The sequence below is a fragment of the Nanorana parkeri genome, unplaced genomic scaffold (assembly GCF_000935625.1).
Source record: "Nanorana parkeri isolate BGI_ZX_2015 unplaced genomic scaffold, ASM93562v1 scaffold246, whole genome shotgun sequence".
Lineage (NCBI taxonomy): Eukaryota > Metazoa > Chordata > Amphibia > Anura > Dicroglossidae > Nanorana > Nanorana parkeri.
Window position 1 is genome coordinate 1,088,515 of NW_017306514.1, and position 8,828 is coordinate 1,097,342.

Genomic DNA, 8,828 nt, shown 5'->3' on the forward strand with positions numbered 1-8,828 from the left:
GGAGCCGGCCGTGATGTCACGGCCGGCTCCGCCCAGTTTGTATTCATTGGCCGGGACCTGCTAGAAGACTCTAGCAGGTGGTGGCCAATAGGAAACAAATAAATCTTTATTTTTTAATTGTACAATTTATTTACATTTTTTAAAATATTTTTTCAACCTTTTTTTACAATTATTTTTAACTCTTTTCATTGATTTTTCTATTCTGCTCCGTACCGCGGAGGTACCCAGCAGAATAGCTGAACCGAATGCCACTCGGCGGCCTTCGGCTATTCACTCACTGCCGTTCGGCCGCTATAAGAATAGGGGCAATCGGCAGCAAGCGAGCTGCCGGAGCTTCGACTCAGTCGATCCAGATGTTGGATCAGATAAGTCGAACTCCTTCTGCACAGCATGTTTGGCTGAACAAAGTGCAGCCGAAGGCAACTGATGTACGGCTGATTTCAGCCCATGTACAGCTGAAATCAGTCTTACTAAAGGTGGCCATACACTCTACAACCATCGTAAGACTTTAGTCTTGCGATGGTTGTAAAGGGATTAAAAAAACGTACAATCTGCCTATCTTGGACAGGCAGATCGCACTCTCGATCATCGCAAGCCCGCCCTCCTGAGGGGCCGGCTTCCGATGACCGCAATGCTGAACGGGCAGTGTGCGCGTGCGCACACCGGCCCGTTCAGCATTTATCTTCCGAGCACCGTTCTAACCAGCCGAGAATCGTACGATTCCCGGCTGGTTTTCGAACATGCTGGTTCGACAGAAGACGTGCGACCGTACAGTAGAAACGGTTGCACGTCTCCGTTCACACTGCTCGATTATCGTACGAAAACCCGATCGCATACGATTATCATACGATAATCGTGCAGTGTATGGGCACCTTAAGCCAGAGGGAATAGCCGAACATTGTTCGGCTCACTTTACTTCAGCTGGGTTATTCACTCGGCTGCCTTTGGCAGCTTTGTGACTAACCCCCTAAGTGTGCAGTGATTATTCTCATTCACCTGCTGTGTTGAGTGTTCTCCAGTAGAGTGCGCTAGAGATAATGCTTAGCGCGAGCAGAAAAAAATTGCCGTCTGGAGACGGCAACCCGCAGATACAGCAGTGCCGTCCGTCCGTTTTTTTACTACGGGTGGACGGCAAGAGGTTAAGGATGTTTAATACCTGGCCAATCAGTGGGTCTGGGGAGCCTGATGTGCATGCTGAGAGAAATATTCACAGGGTTATTCACTAAGCTGCCAGAGGCAGCCGATTGAATAACCGAGCCGTAGTGAAGTGAGCTGAACAACGTTTGGCTATTCACTACGGCTCAGTACGGCTGATTTGAGCCATACATCGGCTGAAATCAGCCATACATCGGCTGCACTTCGGTCAGCCGAACATGCTTTGCATGTTCGGCTGAGCCGAAGTGCAGAAGGATTTCGACCTCCGTGGTAAAGAGCCGGATAGAAAATAGTGAAAAAAGTTGAAAAAAATGTTTAAAAATGTAAATAAATAATACATTAAAAAAAATAAAGATTTAAAAAAACAATTGGGCAGAGCTAGCAGTGACAGCTAGATCTGCCCAACTGTTTCCTATTGGCCGGGACCTGCTAGAGTCTTCTAGTAAGTCCCGGCTAATAAATAACAACTGGATGGAGCCGGCCGAGTTTTTATTGTTTAATGACAGATAAGCGCCCCCAGGTCATTTGGGGACGCTGATCTGTCATTACAACTGGCCGGAGCCAGCCGGGAGATCACAGCTGGCTCCGCCCAACTGTCATTTGCAAGGCGTACGGCCTGCCTCGGCTTTCACTTCGGCTCAGTCGAGCTGAAGCTTATGCCTTCGGCTCGGCTGAGCCACTCGGCCGCCTTTGGGAGCTGTACGGGCTATAGTGAATAGCCCGTACAGCAGCCCCTTGGTTCAACTGAACCGAAGGGCTCACCGCAACTGAAGCTAGCCGAAGGATTAGCTGAAGCTTCGGCTGATCCTACGGCTAGCTTTGTGAATAGACCCCTACATTTCTGAGGCACTTCCTGGCACAGTGTCTTCACTCAGGGGTTTTCACCCTGAGAGGATGCATCAGTGAACAACCAATCTAGGCCCCAGGCCTGAAATCCTAGGGGCTAGATTGCTGTGGGGATCTCCTGTCATGGGAGGTGTCCCTAAGATACTAGCTGCGTTGGAGTGCTTCTAGGCCTTGAGGAAGCAAAGCTGCAGTTGTCCCCCACAGGGATGGTGAGTGACTGACTGAGCTGGGAAGCACCACTTGAACCTTCCCACTGCTGTCCTGCCTTGATATTAAAGACTGAGCATGCACAGGAACCTCAGTTGTACAGGGACCCATTTATATAGAGATGTATTCCAGCCAGTAGAGTTCTGTGAAAGAAAGATCTAGATAGCTAGAAGACCATGCAGAAGACCAAAGACTGTAATTCAATGTAATTCTTCAGGTATCCTGTGCTCCCTTCATCCTCTTTCCCTATTCTTCATGCATGAGCTATTAAATTACCATACATCCAAGGACAGTAACTTTACCCTGAGAGGAATGTGCCCGAGACACTTATCACCAAGTAAGTCAGAGAAGCCATATGTGCCAAAACTGGTTACCAATAGCACTACGTATAATAAGGTATTTACTATAATTGTTCCTCTGAAAAAGTTAATAAAACTAATTTATGAAGTTGTATAGCGTTTGAAATCTGGGACATTTCCAAACACTGCAACTGTCCCTGAAACTAATGTAGAGCCTGAAACTGCCAATACTAACTGCCACATGCTTATAACATAACAGGTATATCAGGTATTATCTGACCAGACATATGACTTTGGTGACAACCGGTATCTGCAGAACCGATTAGAGAGGATTGAGCTGGATTACAATGTTGTGGAATCCAAAGTTTTGTCATTAATATGTTCTATATCAGTGCTCCCCAACCTTTTTATCGCCGCGGACCGAAGCAAGCCAGCCCGAGACAACGAGCGGTGTGTCAGGGGGAGAGAGGACGGCTGGAGGCGGGCGGGCACAGAGAGCAGAGAAGGCTGTGATAGGCGGTTGCCAGAAGATGGATGCTGCAGGCAGGGCTTCTGACACACACGCCTCCTGTGACTCACCTCCCCTCCCGCCGCCTGTTACTATAGACGCGGCCGGGAGGGGAGGTGAGTCACAGGACCCGCCCCCTCACTGTGAAGCCCGTCGGCAGTGCGGGGCCCTGGTGTTCGATCACCGGGACCGTGCACTGCCATATATTGCATGACCGGACCGTAGCCCGGTACCATTTGATCCACGGACCGGTACCGGTCCGTGGCCCGGGGGTTGGGGACCACTGTTCTATATGACATCTATATGAAGTCTAATTTCTCAAACACAGGTACACAAATAGAAGTAGGAAACCAAAGCTGCACAAAATCAGGACAACCATACAGAAAGCTTACTGGTCTAAAGGGAACCCCAGGATGCAGTATCTGGGATAATAAGTAATCTCCAGACCAGACCAGATTGTTTCCGGACCCAAAATGCATCCTACTGTATCCCTATGCTATTTCTGGCCTCCGTTCAAATCAGTGCAGTTCGTTCCAGACCACACCAGAAAAATACTGCTTGTCCTATTTTGTCTGGTCTGGAATGCACCAGATTGCATACAAACACACTGGGACGCACCTGTAAAACCATTTTAAGCACACACAAAAAATGCAAAAAAAAAATTCCAAACGCAGCAAAATCGTGGAAAAAAACGCAGCAAAAACACAATGCACCGCGTTCCAGATCTGGTCTGGAAAATGGTGTGAACCTGCCCTAAAACCAAAATATTTTGTAGTTCTGGATAGAGTGTTGAAGGGCTAGAACCCCTGTCATGCTTTATTGCTGTATTTGTCTCCGCTGGGGAGATTCCCTCTGTCCTCTTGACAATGGTCTACTCTAGACTAAGGATGGGCTGCATGTTCGAGTCGACCATAGGATCGAGTTAGAACCGAACACGGGGGTGTTCGGCTCATCACTACTCTAGACCAGGGGTGGGCAATTCTGGCCCTCCAGCTGTTGTGGAACTACAAGTCCTATGGGGCATTGCAAAACAAACAGTTACATGTATGACTCCCAAAGGCAGAGACATGTTGGGATTTGTAGGTAAAGCACTGCTGGAGGTCTGGAGTTGCCCACCCCTGGTCTAGATGGTCAATGGACTAGAAATGAGGGAAAATCCCAAAGTTTGAATTGTCACTGGACAAGAGTAGAGTAGAAATATTTGAATGGGGACACTTGTTCCAGTGGCAGCTGTCTAAGAGGGGCTTTCCCTCACTTGAAAGAGATATGCTCTCACTTTCTATTGTGTCTACAGGATAAGAGGTTAAGGGAAATGTCTCCAATGGAGATGACAAAAACAACGTGACAGGGATTTTATCAATTTCTTAGTCTATCCAAAAAAAAGGTACATACCACTTCAATTAGTCAGTCCACTCAAGTTTATATTTAATTTGTAGGTGAGGCCTGGGGGGTGAGTCTCCTTTTGAATTCCCAATGTGTATCTAAACACAAAAAGAATACATCACAGCAGGTGTCTAACTACAAATCATGGGACCCCATAGCAAAAAGTGTGTTCCGCTGTTGGCACCCTCCCAGCCGGCATCCCTCGATCAGCTAATCGAAGGATTCGGTTGGAAAATCTTCATATGACCAGAGCCAAGGAATCCCCACTGTTTGCATTGGGCTAAACGAAAAAAATAGAGCAGATTCCTCCATTAATGCTACGAGTGTGTTGTTCAAGGAATCCACGCTGTTTCTTTGGTATTCTGACAGTGGTCGCTGGCCCATTGGCTGCCGGCTCTGGTCGTACAAAGATTCTGTGACTGGCTCCTTCAATCAGCTCCTCGAATCGGCCGACATTCGCACAGTATATGGCCACCTTAAGTCTTTCTGTTGCGACTGGCAGTGTCAACTGTGACAATATGTGCCATTGATCTTAACATGAACTTTGCATCAAGGACAGGCAGCAAGAGAGCTATCAGCATAGTCAGTACACTACCAGGGAGCAGTGCAGGGGGTAAAAGATATAGTAACACTAATGATAATAAACCATAATGATATTCTGTATTATGATAAAATTCCACCCTAATACAAACTTCTTTTAACTCTAGCTTCATTAAACATTTTTGTACATCTCAAACTTCAGCCCCCCTATAGGGTTATAACAGAGGTGAAACTGGGATTTGTGACTGTATTAGGCATACGGGGGTTCATTTCAGTCTGTAGTAGAAGTTCAGAGGACAATAACTTTATACCACTAAGATAGATAAGCAAATGCTTCTTACTGCACAGAGGGACAATCCTGAGGTCTGATGTCAGCCATTCTATACAGAAAACTTTACAATATCGTTTTCCTAATCCGCCCCCTAATGGGGTCTCCTCCTACCTCAGGCCCACTATGGCTTTTGTTACGCCAATGTATCAGAGCATACTAGTCCTTACATGTAATGGCTGCATTAGTTTAATTTTTCAGCCTTTTATCCCTTTATTTTAACCTGGTGATCCATCAAGTACCAAACTTACTGTCCTTTCATGTCTACTGTCATTTCTCTGCTGTATCTATGGAAAGAGCCATGATTCCTACACAGATTGGACTTCAAACATGTCTTCCTTTGTTCATCTCTATTTTATGGTGGATTGATTGGACTAATAGTTTACACAATAAAGATAAGGTCCGTTGTGCTCTCTGTTCAGGAAGTGACAATGAGACTGCATTTCTGGCAAAACTAAATGAAAAACGAACGCAGCCACCAAATCTAGGCACTGGTAACCTGCAATATATTACATTTTTATTTTTGGGTTTAGATACGCTTTAATACAATTAATACAATTATCCTACCAGAACAGTTGGACATCCTAATAATGGCCACAGTCATGGCCATGCAAATGACTGTCAGGTTTAGTGATTCTCCAGCAACTGCAAGTTTTGGTGGACTTTCTCTCTAAGAGGGAACTTTAACGGGAACCTGGAAGAAGACCAGGCAAAAATGTCGTCATCGGCAAGGGAGCTCATGGACATAGAATTGCTGGAAGGGAGATTAGTATAGTTCTACTTTAAGTAGCTGTAATGGTTCTTTGCTAAAACTTGAAATTATGCTCAACTATGTCTGGAAATGTTCAGGTTTTAGGGTAAATGGACACATCAGCCTATTTTTGGTAATTCTTTATTCATAATGCATGTGTAACCAGCATTATCTCTTTAGTATTGATGTTTTTTATTGATTTTTTTTCTCATTGCCTTAAGAGAACATAATGGCTTACAAGTGATCTGTAAAAGGCCAAAATGCAGCTAATTTAAGAAGCAATTTGGGATCGTAAATATAATGCTAATTGCGTGTTATTATGGTTTGTTATTGCCACTTGAAAGCTTATGTAGCAGGAAAGACAAGACAAAATAAGGAATGGTCTTTATACGACCGGTATATTGTGCTGCCACTTTTGCACCATCCAGCCTAAAGACCCCATTTTGTCACCAAGTCTTTTAAAATTGATATGTTCAAACTGTCATTTTGATCACAGGCGTTCAAATCGAAAGCAAATTGATGGGCCTGGTTGAAAAATGTTCTTGTCTTTCTTAACTGGCAAGCCATTTACACAGCTGGAGATGCAGCTCTGCACCTGGCGCTGTTTAACATTTCTTGATCTTATGCAAAGTTGCAGTTGTTTGGGGTGCAGTACACACAATAGCTAATGAGCTTACTATGATGGATCTAGGGCACCATTCTGCTACCTTCTTACTTCACTTGATGGACAGACCCATCTATAAATATACATCTTTTCTAACCATACATCTCCTTCACTCAGCGAGACCCTGCTTCCCACTATTGTGGAAACAGTCCCCCCCGCCACTAGAAAGCTATGGTTTTACAAGATAAATTATAGATATCAGATGGAGGACCTTACTGACTCCTTGATGGACAGATCCACTTGGGGTTCCTGGCTATACTTTGAAACCACTGACAAATACTCTCTTGGATGGCCCTGATAGTGGGCAGTATTTCTTGTATGCAGTCTCGTTGATCGCACCCTTCTTAGGGGAATTTTCCCTCTGACACAGCGCAGAGTCCAGTGGGGAGGAGAGAAACTGTCACAGGAAGCGGTGCAGGGGAGGAGAGCGATGTGAGTGGCCAGCGTCTCTTCTCCCACACCACTGAGCCTCCTGGGACAGATTAGGAGAGTGGTGTGGGGGTGGAGACAGCTGTCAGTGCTGTCACAGGAGGATGAGTACTTCTCCTGGGACAGATCAGGAGAGCGGCGGTGTGGTGGCAGGGAGAGCTGTCACCTCTCAGCTGTCACAGGAGGCCGGCCCAGCGGTGTGGGGAGGAGTCAGCTGTCAGAGCAGATAAGCTCTCCTCCCCACCCTGCTCGCTCAGTCTCCTGTGACAGCGAGTCCGGATGGAGAGCGGGTGCAAGCACTTAGTGATCAGTGATTGCCGAGTGTTTGTAAATAATTGAGGACATAGTATGTTTACTATATACTCATTATGAATGAATGGGAAGTGATCTACATCACTTCCTGTTCATTCATGATGGTGGACATGGTAAACATACTCTGTCCTCATGTTATGAATGAACAGGAACACTCAGTACAGAGGATTCCTGTTCATTTATAACAGGGGCTGCAGAAAAAGAGATTGAGGACTCTGTGTTCTTAATCTCCTTTTCTACTTTAAAAGGGAAATATCAGGGGTCTGTTTAGACCCCTAATAATTCCTCGAAGCCCCCAGTAAAGTAAAAATGTTTTAATATTTAATAAAAATAAAATATTTTTAAAAATTTGAAAAGGTTAGAAAAAAAGTTTAATTTCGGTGCACCTCTACTTTGTACCAGAAACATGATTCTAGCACATTTATAAAAGGGACAAATTGCAGAATAAAATATGTTGTTAACCCTAATTATTTTTTACCTCTAAAATTTTAGCACACTCTTATTATTTTATTAACTCATTAATTCACTTTTTTAAATATTTGAAGTGCTGAACTAAAAAGTTTGGAGAAGGGGATGCACTTTGGACCTTGTCCTGGCACCACTGACATAGGGTAATCTTTTTTTAATTTTATATACACAACTGCTCTAGTTAATATTAAATAGGTAGGTTCAATTAGAAACCAAAGTCCATATAACAATAAATAATAGTATCTAACAATTTAGCCAAGTAATTACTGAATGAAAGGTTAATCCCATTCTAAATGTTTTGATTGTATACACACTGACTAACTAGAATAAAAGGAGTTTGTATAGGTGTAAGGAGCATAGGCAAATCAATCTGAAAAAAACAGAAAGGGTCTTATGTATGAATATGTCTAAAAAGGCTGTTTTTTGTAGATCCTGAGCTATGTATTGGCTAACTTCTCCAAAGGTGAAGTCGTTGAATGGCAGCCATATTGGCTAAGCAAGAACCAACTGATCATTCAATGACTTCACCTTTGGAGAAGTTGCCATGGCCTCATTAATTCCTATGGGATGGTCACACTCATGGCATCCTCCCATGACCCTGCAAAGCACAGCAGTGAAGTTGTCCTTTAGAGCTGAACTCCAGAGGTGAAGGTATTCTTAATAGTTGAATTCCAGACAAACACACAGATAAAATACATATATGGGAGATGTTCTATCTGCCAAAGGAGTTGTATTGTAGTATTGTAGTGAAGGGAGAAAGCTGCATAATGAGCTAATCTCTGTCCCTCTGTTCAGTGGCGGACCTAAGGAACAAAGGGCCCTGGTGCAAGATTTTTTTCTGGGGGCCCCCCCCCCCAAAAAAAAAAACCCATAAACACAGCGCTCTCCTCCTGCAGCGCTTAGCCGGCTGTCACTTTCTCTCCTCCCCGCTGGGACAC